Here is a 12,847-nt window from a genome sequence, read left to right on the forward strand (position 1 = left end):
CTCTTTGCGTGACCCCAGGCCCACGCCTGCTGCTCCGGTCGGTTCCCGGTCGAGGGAGAGGTCGGTGTGGGGAGGAAGAATACCCTGTTGCTATGTGACTGACGATGAGGGCCCACCCGTCAGTTTGTCCTAGAGCGGGGAAGGCTACAGCTGCTGCACTATGCTGCTGGGCCACGGTGTTGGGCTGGCCCGCTCTGGCTGGCGCATGGGGGAGTGAGAGGGAGGGGCCCTCGGCTGGGCTGGGCAGGCCATTTGGGCCGAAATGGCCTTTGCCATTTTCTAGTATTTCTTGAAGGCTTTTCTATTTTCTGTTTTCAGCAATTAATTACTAAGTCAAGGTTTAGTCAAAGTGTCTTAGGTTTTATTAGCTTGATGGTGGTTTACAAGGGTCATACATGGTGGTTTTTACCTTTCCCATATATTAGGGATATTATTGACTATTTTTGTTATACAAAAATAGTTGTGGTTTTTATTAAGGCATTTTTTTCAAAATCTAGATATTGATTTAATTCAAGGAATTTAACAATTGTTATGAGGGTTTATTTACTCATCACATAAATCAATAAAATCCAAATCACATATTGAATTAAGATGCATGCAAGATTCTATTTCATGGGAGTTTCAAATACACATGTGACAATGCATCATGCTCTGCTTATGATATAACCTAGTTGGGTTGCACCTAATGCAAAACTAGGGTTTGGGTTCCACACATGTCACTTAACAATACATAGGTTTTTAAACAAAAATTTTTTAGTTGGAATTTTTGGTGTGTGGATTTTTGGGTTGTTACAGCAGCTGCCCTTGCACAAGTTCAGGCTAGACAGGACAAGTTCCAGCGACAGCATCAGGCTATCCAGCGACAGTAGTAGGCCATGCAGCAGTAGCAGCTCCTCATTCAACTACAGTTAATTGGTTTCATGCAGCATGTTGTTACTGCTATTGGAGCTCCACCGCCACATCTTACACCTCAACTCGGCCAACCTACCACCACTATAGTGACTCTAGGTTTTTAGCCCAATGGCCTTCAGAGTTAGGGATAGCTAGCTACCATGTTCGCTTCACCTATAGAGCAGGTGTCCCAGTGGTTTGCTTCGCCAGTGCTAGCCCAGGGTCCTTCTTTCACACCTCTACATACGGGCTTCACACCGGCTCAGAATTTGTCGATGCTTGTGACAGACACCCTAGTTTCCAAGAGCCTTGGTGCTACTTTCAGTGAGTTGATAGGGCAGCCTACACCACTAGAGCTATGTGTCCCTAGGCCTTCCACCGTTGCTCCAGTTACTAGGACTATAGAGACGCTCCCATCATCAGTTGCATCATCAGAGCCACCTGCTACAGTCATACCTGTAGAGTCATAGGTTGCACTAGTTCTAGAGCAAACCTAGACCGCTTCAGCGTCACTTCTAGCGATAGAGGGTTAGACAACTCAGAGCTTCGAATCAGAGGATGATGCTACCCAGCTCCAGATCGCTCATCACACCTCAGCGTCTGACTCGTTCGCTGCTGCCCCGCTGATAGACCCTTAGGTTTTGGTGCTTAACGCCAAAGGGGGAGAGGGATCGAGTATGATAGACTTAGGAGGAGCGATATATCTAGGGGGGCTTATTTATTACATTTGGCTTTTTATGTGTGATACATTATTATGCATTCATGTTTACTTTTATGCATTGAACTACATACGTGTGATTGTGATATTTATGTGATAGTGATATTTATGTGATATGTGACATGTGTGCTCTCTACTTTGATCTTTATATATGTCATGTCACTTGGTTATGCTCATTTGCTTTGCTTCCGCGTTTTACTCCGATGTAAATGAGCTTTATTTCTTGTACTCATACTTATTTCATATCTGTTGAGTATATCATGTTGGCTTGGGTCATATAAGCTTGCCTAACTCTTTTGTTCTTATTGTCAAAAGCTTATATGAACCAAGCATGTTGAAAACCTCATCTCTTTTACATACTCGAGGTTGTATTGTCATCAATCACCAAAAAGAGGGAGATTGAAAGCATCTAGGCCCCTAGTTGGGTTTCAGTGATTAATGACAATACGAGATTACTATGACTAATGTGTATTTTGCAGAGGCAATTAAGTTAGGTCATAGTAATGGCAATTGATTGGGCAATCATTGTTGTCATACCCCTATGATGGAAATAATTTTGATTTTCAAAGGATGGACGACAATATTAAGGATGGACTAGTTCTAAGTGTCATTTGGTGTTGAAGAGACACTTAGAGTAGTTTAGGACTTGGTTTTTCCTTTGACCATACTATTAATGAGGATATAGACTAGTAGCTTGACCTAGATGAGTCTAGTGAGTTAGGTGTGGTGCACACTTGTCAAATCTAGTACTAGGTAGCTCTAAAGTAGTCCTAACATCAATTGGAGAAAACTTCATTCACATATGATTTTGAGTTGGAAGTAAATGAAGGGTCAAATGTTGACCGGACGCTAGTCTCGGTGTGACTGGATGCTGGCAGTAGAGTCCAGTCAGTTCATTTGATCAAGTGAAGTCATCTGGATGCGACCGGACACTGAGTGAAAAGTGACCGGACGATGGGTGCCAGAGTTCGGTCAACTCTAGTAAGGTTCCAAAGAGGGAGAATCCTGATCAGACGTGTTCGGTCAGTGCTGATCGGACGCTAGTCAGGTTCCGGTTACTGACCGAATGCTGAACAGCAATGTGACCAGACGCTGGGTGCTAGAGTTTGGTCAACATCAGTAAGGGTCCAGAGAGCAGTTTTCATGATCGGACGCAGGTCAGAGTCCGATCACAACTTAACGGCTCTATGGCGGGGAGGGCTGACCGAAGCGTCCGGTCACCTCGCAGAGTGCTGACTTAAGCACATAACGGTTCGTTTTGAATGAGGGGGTATACATACTTTCTCTATTCATTCAAGGGAGTACTCTTGCCCATTTCAACAGCTATGAAACACCCTTGAGAGTGCCAAGGAGAGCAAGAGCCTAGTGAGGTGATTAAGATTTGAGAATCCAAGATTAAGACCTCATTAGTAAAAAGAGAGTAGCAAATTTGCATCCACCCTTCTCATTAGGCATGTTGTGGTCAAGTGAGAGTTCTTGCTTGTTACTCTTGGTGATCGCCATCACCTAGATAGCATGGTGGTGATTGGAAGTTTGGTGATCATCCGCCGGAGCTTGTGGATGACCCAACTCAAGTTGTGAGCGGTTGTGGGTGATTCACCGCGATGGAGTATCGAAGAATCAACCCATAGAGAGCACTTGATCCTTACGTAGATCAAGGCTGAGCTACACCCTTGCGCGGGTACTCCAACGAGGACTAGTGGGGAGTGGTGACTCTCCAATACCTCGACAAAACATCGCCGCATTTCTTCTTCTCTCTTTACTTTAAGCATTTACATTTGAGCAATTCAATTCTTGTCTTTACATTCTTAAAATTGCCATGCTAGAGTTGGATTGGAACTTATGGTGTTAAACTTTTGTGCAGTAGATCAGTAGAATCACTTTCTAGACACAAGGGGTGAAGTGGGTTAAGTGTAGGGTTTATTTATTGTAAAGAATTTTAGAATTAGCCCAATTCACCTCCTTTTGGACATCTTGATCCTTTCAGTCACAAAGTGATAATTTAGATTTACTGATTGACCAAAAAAGTAAAAATATCCCAAAAAAAAAAGAAAAAAGAAAACCCCCACTGCAGGGGCAGCCCAGCAGCCGACCGCTGGCAGCAGGGGCCAGGGGCACCGCACGCGGCTGCTGCCGTCCACCACTCAGGTTCCGTCTGATTGCCTTGAGCGCCTGACCAGTCGTGCACGCGGACCCGTGGCCAAGCGCAGGCACACAACGCAACACAGCCACTCGGCGGCGGCCACCCGCCGCCCACTACCTCCCGGGATCTGGGAGGAGTGGAGGAGAGCCGCTGCTTGTCGCAGCTCGCACGCCAGCCATCGCGCCCGCGCACGCCGCCGAACGTCCGAAGCTGCACCCGCACAATGTCGCCTCTGAGCAGATGTGTGCCCTACGCCCCTTCCTCCTGGCGAGCGCAAGCGCGAGGGTGAGGGTAGGTGCGACAGGAGGCGGCTGCGTGGGCGTGCGCGTGAGGGAGCGTGATTGAGGGGGATCACGGGAGGGGATAAAGCGTGATTGGAGGGAATGGATGGCGGGATTAGACGAGAGCCAAATTCCTTGCATTGATTGTGTTGCCTCCTTTGTTTCCTCGCTTGCGCGTCGGTGGACTCGCGCTCGCGGGCGAGCAGCAGGGTATCGTAGGGGAAGGCAGACCGGCGAGGCGATGCATTGTCGCACGAAACCAATGTCTTATTTTACTCTTTTTAGTTGTACCTATACTCAAACCTATACTCTTATACCGTCTCCAACAAGTATTACCCAAAATACAAGACACATTCCATGTTTGTGTAGCGCTATAAACAAAGAGTTCAATTGAACTCATTTTTGGTACTCTCCAATAATAAGACTTAAAAAAACCTTTCTATAAATAGGTCTACGGCCTGTCCACAACTTTCCCTCCGGTGGCGTCCACGCGTTCGCCCTTATGAAAAGACCCACGCCAGGAGCCGTCCTTGGCAGACCGCGCAGCCTTAAGACTATCTCCAATAAGAAACTCATATGACCACCTAAATCCAAAATGAATAGTAAGAGACTCAAAATCAGTCTTCAACAGAGTACCTATATGGAAGACCTATTTTGAAGCAAAACCCAAATATAAACATCCTCTCTTCTAAAAATTCATTTGTAGAAATGATTTTTTTGTCTTATTATTAAAGAAGACGTCGAATAGATATTAAATATTTCGCCTTTACCTAAAGATGAACGAGCGTTGTATCGTGGATGTCGTGGTCTGTGATAGCCTAAGCCCTTCCGCGCCACCTCTCCTTCAGATAAGTGGGTTTACTGTTAATGTACAGTGAAATGAGAGAGGGGAGAGGGTACAGAACTTTAAGGGTAGATGGTAGATAAGTGGGTTTACTGTTAACGCACTACGCGCCGCCGCCGCCGCCGCCGCGTCGCCTCCGCGGCCGCCTGCCTTCCGCAGCGGGCGCGCGGCCCTTCTCGAGACCGCCGCACAGGCCCCCCTGCCCCATCCAGCCCCGGGCTCCGCCAGCTGTTGATCCTGCCGTCGCTGGGGAGGCCACATGTAGCCCAACGGAATCGTCCTCACCGGAGCCGAAGCGCCCAGCGAGACCTCAGCCGGACTCCTCCGCTCTTGCTTCACCGGTGGCCTTGCCTGCTGTGTGCTCCCCTCCATAGCGCAAGGTAACAGCTCCCCTCCTTTGCAGTTCGTCATCTATGCTGCCGTCATCAGTACGATCCGACGGATTTTTTACGGGTCCCTGTCTTTTGACTTCCATACCAGCAGTATCTGTTTCCAAAGTCCAGCACACTTGCATATCCGGCGAAGACGTGTTCATCTTGACAATCCATACCAGGGTAATGTCGCCTCTACCTATGTTGTGGGTGATTTGGTCTACTGTTCTATCTATGCATTCTTTAAATTCTTTGGGGTCCCTACTCTGCAGCTGCCCACAATTCCGTTCCTCAGCAATCCGACCACCACAGCGTTTCTTAACGCAGGAGGTGTACATTCCCGGCTGCTTCCAAAAACGACGAAGGTGGCTCCTCTCGATTTGCAGAAAGTTCAGTGCCGTCCCTCCGCATTCGACGTTGCCGTAACCCATCGCCTGCTGCTTCCGAAGTCGAACCCTTTTCAAAAGTTCACATTACTGAAATTAGTTTCCAGTGTCAATAACTTAGATTCTGCATTCTTTCTCTCTAAGAATGATATCAGCTACTAAGATTCTTCTATCCTCTTGCTTCCATGTAAGGGAGATATTTGTTTCTTAGTGCATACTTCATGCTTCTCGAGATTAATATGTCATCAGCATGGGCATGTTTCGTACAGAATTCAGGCTACCACTTGATATTAACCTAGCAGACCTTTTTGCAATTTTGGACTGCTTCATTGCTAACCCAGAATCGACTACCTGATCATTTTTTTCTTCCATATATATTTGTGCTCATATTGACGGTTGCTTTTTAGGTGAATCTGCCTCCCTTTCATTTTGCCAATCACTTTCGCAGCCTCTTCCCGCTTAGGGATCATTTCCCTGTTAAGGTATTTGCTTTCCAGACCAAGAGAGTACCGCTTCCTTTTTTAATATACAGAGACATCAATCACTATCCTCATCTTGCTACGAAAAAAACATCTACATGAATAAATGCTATGTAATCTGTCATGTATAGGTTCCAGCTAATATTGAGAGGAGAGATACAGATATTTGTTGCTTGCATTTTTTTTCCTCATTATTTTTCCCAGTGATTTCTACTTACATAGAAAGGTTGAAAATTTGGATTCGGGTATGTTTCCCATTTATGAAAATGATGTCTGAAAAGAATGATGTGCTTTTACTTAGGCATGCAGTTCGTGTGTCATTTCAGAGTTGTAAAATATTTAAATAGATCCAATTAATTCAGGACATTAAGATAAATTAGATTCCAATAGTGCATCAGATTAAACTGTGGACTTCCGTTTTGATCATACAAACCAATAAACTGTGGTCTGATTTCTTTCCGCACTATATAGTCCCTAGATTTGCCACGACCACAGTTGACTGCTGCTGCTGAAACACATACGGAACCTAGATCAGATACAGCTTTTGGAAGACAAAAATATGTGACAGATTTTAATGAACAGCAGATATGCTTACAATGATCTGCTTATGTTTTACGCAGGTCTTTCACTTTTGGCTATTTCCGTTCCAAGCCACTTGATCCTATCTTCCTCCGGTGATCAGGTATATTCTACCAAAATGCTTATATGCAGTCTAACATGTACATCCAGATCCTTACCATGTGCGCCCACATATATACCACGTCACATGTACTTCACTCTGTACACCCGTGCAAAGGCTCATATGTTTGTAATTCACCATATGTGAAACTGTTAGACGTGCTTTTTGTCATCAGCGCAACAGCGATGGAAATGTCTCTTCTCCTTTTGTGTTACTAAACATCGGTGTTATGATCAATGATAACATCCACTGATAGTACCCACAGATAGCCCATGCGACCCCTCCGGCACCGTCCACGCGTGCTGGCTTCTTGAACCACCTTAGCGGCATCACGTCCCCTGCATCCGTCCGAGAAAATAAAAAAAAGCGACCTCGCAGCACCTACGCCGCCAGCCGCCGGGTCGCGCGTGCGCCCAATGGCACGCGGCCCTCCTCGAAACCGCTGCACAGGCCCCCCTCAGCTCCTCTCTCGCTTATTAGTCATTCATTCCTTTTTTCCGCAGATTGAGAAACTGATGGAGAGGAGCGCATGCAAGGTGCTTGCTGTATTGCCTCTACCCACACGTATATCCTTTTTTTAATTATGTTACTATTGCTCCTTTCAGTTCCTTCATGTACTGTTCACTGATATGGAACTCTTCTCCTGCTTAGAAGCATGATGAGGCCTTCCTTCCAACAAAGCATGTAATTTTTTGATTCCAGTAGGATAAGTACACAATTTTCTAACATCTTATACAGTAGTGCTTCAATTCTATGGATTTCTGAAAAAAAAAGTTGCTTACTGACTTTGGAGTTTCACTGTCTCTAGCATTCTGTATTCATACAAATGCAAAGGACTCCTACAAATGAAATGATAATTGTGTATTTTGGGTAAAAAATCACAATGGGCTGAATGCAAAATTTATATAAAACTTAGAGGACCTTAATTAATTTAGATGACTACAAAGCAGGATACAAATTCCAAGTAAATTTTATTAGAATAGAATTTTGCTTCTGCAATTTTGGTTTTTATCAGTGTTTCTTTGCTTGGGCAATAGGAGCTCCAAATATCTTATATGGTTCTGTAATTTACACCATTGCTAAGATAGCTCTCCTTATTGCTGCTACTGCAGCCTTCATCATATTGTTGATAATTGGCATCCCGCCAGCTGTTGATCCTGCCGTCGCCGGGGAGGCCGCATCCCGCCAGCTGTTGATCCTGCAAAAAAAGAGCAACTTTTTCCCTGTTGTTCATTACTGTACACTGACATAAAGGAGAAAGGCTACACCTCAAATAGGTGCTAAAATGAATTGATCCCAGTATGACACTATTTTAATCTTAAAAGAAGGCTAAGAGGTCTAACTCCCATCCTCACCCCTAGAAAATTCAGCTTTGTTTCGTAGTCACTACATGGTGATTACTACAACATGCACGAATTTTATTATTAGAAAGTCTAATCTTCCTGCTAATCCGCTTTATAAATGTTATAGTACCTGCTAATCAATAGTCGGTTAAAAAATATTTAGAATGTTGGCAGTTCTATTACAATAAATTTATTAGGCATGACAACATGTTCTCTGTATGAAGTACTTTACTTGAGAAGGCATTTTTCAGAGGAAAGATGGACTTCAGTGTTTGTCCAATAAAAGTGCCATAGTGGATACTTAGGCACAGTGATACTGTATCTCAAACATATCTTGAGTTAGTGGATTTACTGCCCTACTATTACTGATTGACTCTGCAGAAAAGGTAGTACGGAGAAACTAATGGTGTTCTTGGATATATTGAGTAATGGGATGCTATACCAAATACTGATGCTGCAGTTGTGTTCAGCCCTTGACAAAGGTGAAAATATTTGTCCTCACTATTTGTTAGTTTACATCTTTGCAAATAATCTGAACTTTGCAATTTGGGGATTACTCTATGAAAGAAAACCAACGAAGCCTGATCACACACTGTCCCTGAATTGTTAATGCCTCATCATGTAACCCTTTTCCTTTTAATGCGATATATGTGATTGAGGACTTCATTTCAACATGTTAAGCAACTTATGATCTTAAGGGAGACACTCTTTTTTGCAGGTATCAGAATGTGGTACAGCACGCACTGCCAGTAATTGCACATGCTAGCGACATTGTTCCCAATACAAGAGAAGAACTCCAACTTTGCACAGGCCGCTCTGGTGGAAAGATGGTGGCCCAACCTTCTCTTCTTGCCTATCGAACTAGCAATGGCTACTTCCCAACAGTTTTACAGGGAATGGCTGCTTCCCTATGGTTTTATAGTCGAAGACGAACAATTCTTCGAGCATGGGATTGCTGCTGCGCTATGCAGCCTTACCGCTATTGAATTATATGTATACATATATGTGTAAGGACAATCAATTACTCATCTATAATGACCATATGTTTAAGATCGACTATAGATACATGTGTGTGCACCATCAATTACTCACCTATACATATATGTCAGCTGGCTCTGTCTAGCCCGTGGCAATTGCCGCAGGGTTCTGGCTAGTAGACCTCAATTAACGAAATTCACGTAATAACCAAGAAGTAAAACTATTGTTTTCTTGGCTAGCTGTGGTGCTTTATGTTCATTGAATAGTTTTTTGAAGTTGGTATCATACTTTAGGGAAGAGAAACACCAAATGTGTGCTCACATTAATTTTATTTTTGCAAATAGAAATATTAAAAAATAAATAATAATTTTAAAATAAGGCGGTTATGGGCAAACATCTAACCCATATAGCTAGAATATCAAATTAGCTCACAACTAGGCCCAATCAGCCCATGTACCGTTCACGAGGGGGTGCTGTAATGTCGTGCTACCGACCCCTATCTTTGGCATCAAAAACCCTAGAGCTTTCCTATAAAAAACCCTAGAGCTTCCTCTCCCCATAGCAGCCACCCTTCTGTCTTTGTTTTGGCTGCCGCACATACTAGCGAAGAGGAGAACATGGGAGAGGAGCTTAAGAGGAAGAGGTGAAGAGCGGGATGATGCCCTTTTTGTTCACAGCGGGTATACATCCCTACCATCTCCCATAGATCATGTTTATCATCTGATTCTATCTTTGCTTTGGCACCTAGATCAGCAAAGTTGTTTGCATTAGCAAGAGAAGGGCAAAGGTTGATGGTTGAGGAATCGTCATCTTTTCTCGTTTCCCAACTATTTTGCACATAGGGAAATCCAAGGTGATTCTTACCTCTACTATAGAACATGTATCTACAATGTTTTTGGCAATTTAGTTTATGAGAAAGGTCATTTAGAGGCGATATGATGCTAAAAACCTTCGAGGCAATTGCTTCCCTTGTATTCTGAAATTTTCAGAATAGATTGTTTCAGTTTATCATGTCATTCGGTTGCCATAGTGGACAAATCTGCCATACCCTTGAATGGAAAAGTTGTTCATAGCTTCAATATCTTTGAGCTCATCAAATTTCAAGATTTTAGGCTATGTGGTTCAGGAGTTATGTTTGTCTTAGTGTGACTGTTGCTGTTCTGATGATATTCTAGACAGTAACTGATTGATTCAGGTTTTGGCCCTATTCGGGATCAAACTAGTTTTCCTAGTGAATACCATAGTTGTAGAGTTTTTAATAAGCTTTCCAATGGTGTTTAACATGCTAGCATATGTTTAGTATAACTCCAGTTATGATTATTTTATTTGACTTATTTTATCGTCACAAAAATTGTTTATGGGCTTGTTTTAGGTGCCTTACTGCCTTTAACCTCTAAAAGTTGTAACATGAAAGTTGTATATAGTGCTGTTTTCTACCTTCTGGTGAATTTTCATAATGGTTGGACAAGTGGTTTAGTAGATATTGACATTTTACCTTTGATTGTCCGAATTCAAGACAGATTCTATTGTCTGGACTCAGCGGAAGTTTAGGCATGCTTAAGTTCAGAATACAAATAGTTTGTCTTCATCAAAGTCATAGGCATTGTTTTGAAGTTTCTAAGTTTGTATTTATCTACTGCAATTGCTCTTGTAGATTTAAAGATACATAAAAACAAGCAGCACTGCTGCTGTTAACCGAACGTAGTGCTATGGTGTGGTTTGCAGGATGGGTTAGGGCCTAATAGCACTTTTCATGCCATTCTTTTTATATTTGTGTGAATGCACGAACTGAGTTTATGTCAGGTGGTATTGCTCCAGATCATGGCTAGTGCCTTTTGCATCACTGTTTTGATGCAAGTAAACATAGTTGTGGCTTTGCTACAGTTTTAATGTGTTATTTACTTCTACCACTATATCTTAATATCAGAAATATGATGAATAACCTAATGGTCTGAATTAATTATGTCTAAGAAATCCAAATCAAAATTTATTGTTTGGTATTCATTCGTTTGTGGTTATGTTTTGATGTGAGGTTCAGCTTATAATGTTTGGTGAATATGAGCATGGTTATGTCATATATGGATGAGGCTTGTTGGTACTTGTGATTCGTTGGAAGATTTGAATCTTATGTTATACTTTATTTTGGGCCAAATTTATTCTTTTGCGATATGTCGTTGAAATAGTTAACCATTGAACGAAGTGTCTCATATGCACATTGCATGGCATAACATTTGCATTTGAAGTTATGTCACCATTTGCTAGCCGCGACTTGTACCGGTACAACATCATATAGTGTCCCGTGGAGGGGTATGATGCACACTCTTATAGTGTCTCGTGGAGGGGTAAGAGTGCATAAGAGCATGTCATTTGCATTACATATACATTCCTTTCATGTGGTGTGAAGTCTATGGAAGCGATTGAAAGCCCTAGTTTGGTTTTGAATAATTGATGAAACTTTAGTGTACTAACCTGTTTACACCAAAATTTAGAAATAAGAACGCGGGAACTCGAAGCTTCTAAGATTGTATCATCAAGGAATCGATCAGATGAGAATCAATATCGGCTGGTTTTGATGCAGTGTCAGAATTGGCTATTTTATAGATGACGTCAGCGGACAACGTCAATGGACTACGTACGGATGGCGTCGGGGAGAATATGTCGGACTCTACAAAAAGAAAAAGATTAGAGTCCAAGTTATCATGAGTTAGGAATGTTTTCTTTTATTCCAAGAATTGTAATGAGTCATATTTGAGTAGGATTCATGTTTAGGTTCCGAGTATAAATATTGGGCTCCAGTTATTGTAAGACATAATCAATCAATCAATACAATTACTTTTTTGACATCACGTCAACCCTTAGGAGTAGGAGTACTGTAAATCTCGACGAGTTCTTCAACAAGCAGGGCTGCATCGACTGATCGACCTCCAGCTTGTCTGTGAGTACCGTCATGACTTGTATCATACTTGTAAAGCCGCATCAACCGATTGATCTTTTACAAGTATAATATAGGTTAGTTATCGATCTGTATCATTATTTATAAGGCTGCATTAGCCGACTGATCTCTTACGAATCATAATATAGATCAAAGTTATCGATCTTGTGTTAAATAACTTATTGTTTAATACGATATCATCAGTTATCAAATCTGCTAAGATTAGTAAGATTTTCCTTGCTGTTTTTGATTGATTCACCAGCTATCGATCTTGTTATATTTAATGTTTTATTAACTGTAACAAATCACCTGATTGACATAGAGATAGATCGGCATCATATCATCTTAATTGGTCATCCTTTGATCCAGTCACGCTTTAAATCTTATAATCTGCTAGATTGGCTATTTTATCTCTATTCCAATCAAACATAGTACACATCCAAAGACGTGTTTCAATCTTGAACAAACTCAATAGTTAATGAGATCTAATCTAATGACACTACCATAGCTACATCGATCCGGTCGAACCTCACTGGTAAGACTTTAGATCAGAAATTATCGATGAGTGGTTTTGTTCATGATCGAGATATGTACTCTATTTATTTGCTATGCCTGCATCGGCTATTTTAGCCGATTAACCTGTGCTTTCACACATATAGCATGTTTTCCATGAACCTGTCAATATATAGATGGTTTTATAAATTCTTTAGCTTTAGTTTGTTACTATTATCATAGTTGTATCGATCCGGTCGAACCTCACTGTTAATGATAACAGATTAGATTCAGAGCGTTTCTAGATCCA

At 42.2% G+C, this 12,847-nt stretch overlaps 1 long non-coding RNA gene across 19 annotated transcripts; it reads left to right on the forward strand.

Annotated features, from left to right (window-relative positions):
- The first annotated feature begins 4,878 nt into the window (after window positions 1–4,878).
- LOC136538297 (uncharacterized) lies at window positions 4,879–9,198 on the forward strand. Of its 19 annotated transcripts, none has more exons than XR_010779307.1 (9): window positions 4,883–5,257; window positions 5,361–5,431; window positions 5,521–5,613; window positions 6,042–6,116; window positions 6,734–6,795; window positions 7,296–7,328; window positions 7,398–7,476; window positions 7,905–8,617; window positions 8,854–9,198. It is a non-coding gene; the product is annotated as an uncharacterized lncRNA (long non-coding RNA). The 19 variants fall into 19 exon arrangements; XR_010779311.1 differs by having other exon boundaries at window positions 7,447–7,476; XR_010779288.1 differs by having other exon boundaries at window positions 4,884–5,257; window positions 7,296–7,356; window positions 7,447–7,476.
- The last annotated feature ends 3,649 nt before the right edge of the window (window positions 9,199–12,847 follow it).

The sequence above is a fragment of the Miscanthus floridulus genome, chromosome 1, assembly GCF_019320115.1.
Source record: "Miscanthus floridulus cultivar M001 chromosome 1, ASM1932011v1, whole genome shotgun sequence".
NCBI classification, from domain to species: domain Eukaryota; kingdom Viridiplantae; phylum Streptophyta; class Magnoliopsida; order Poales; family Poaceae; genus Miscanthus; species Miscanthus floridulus.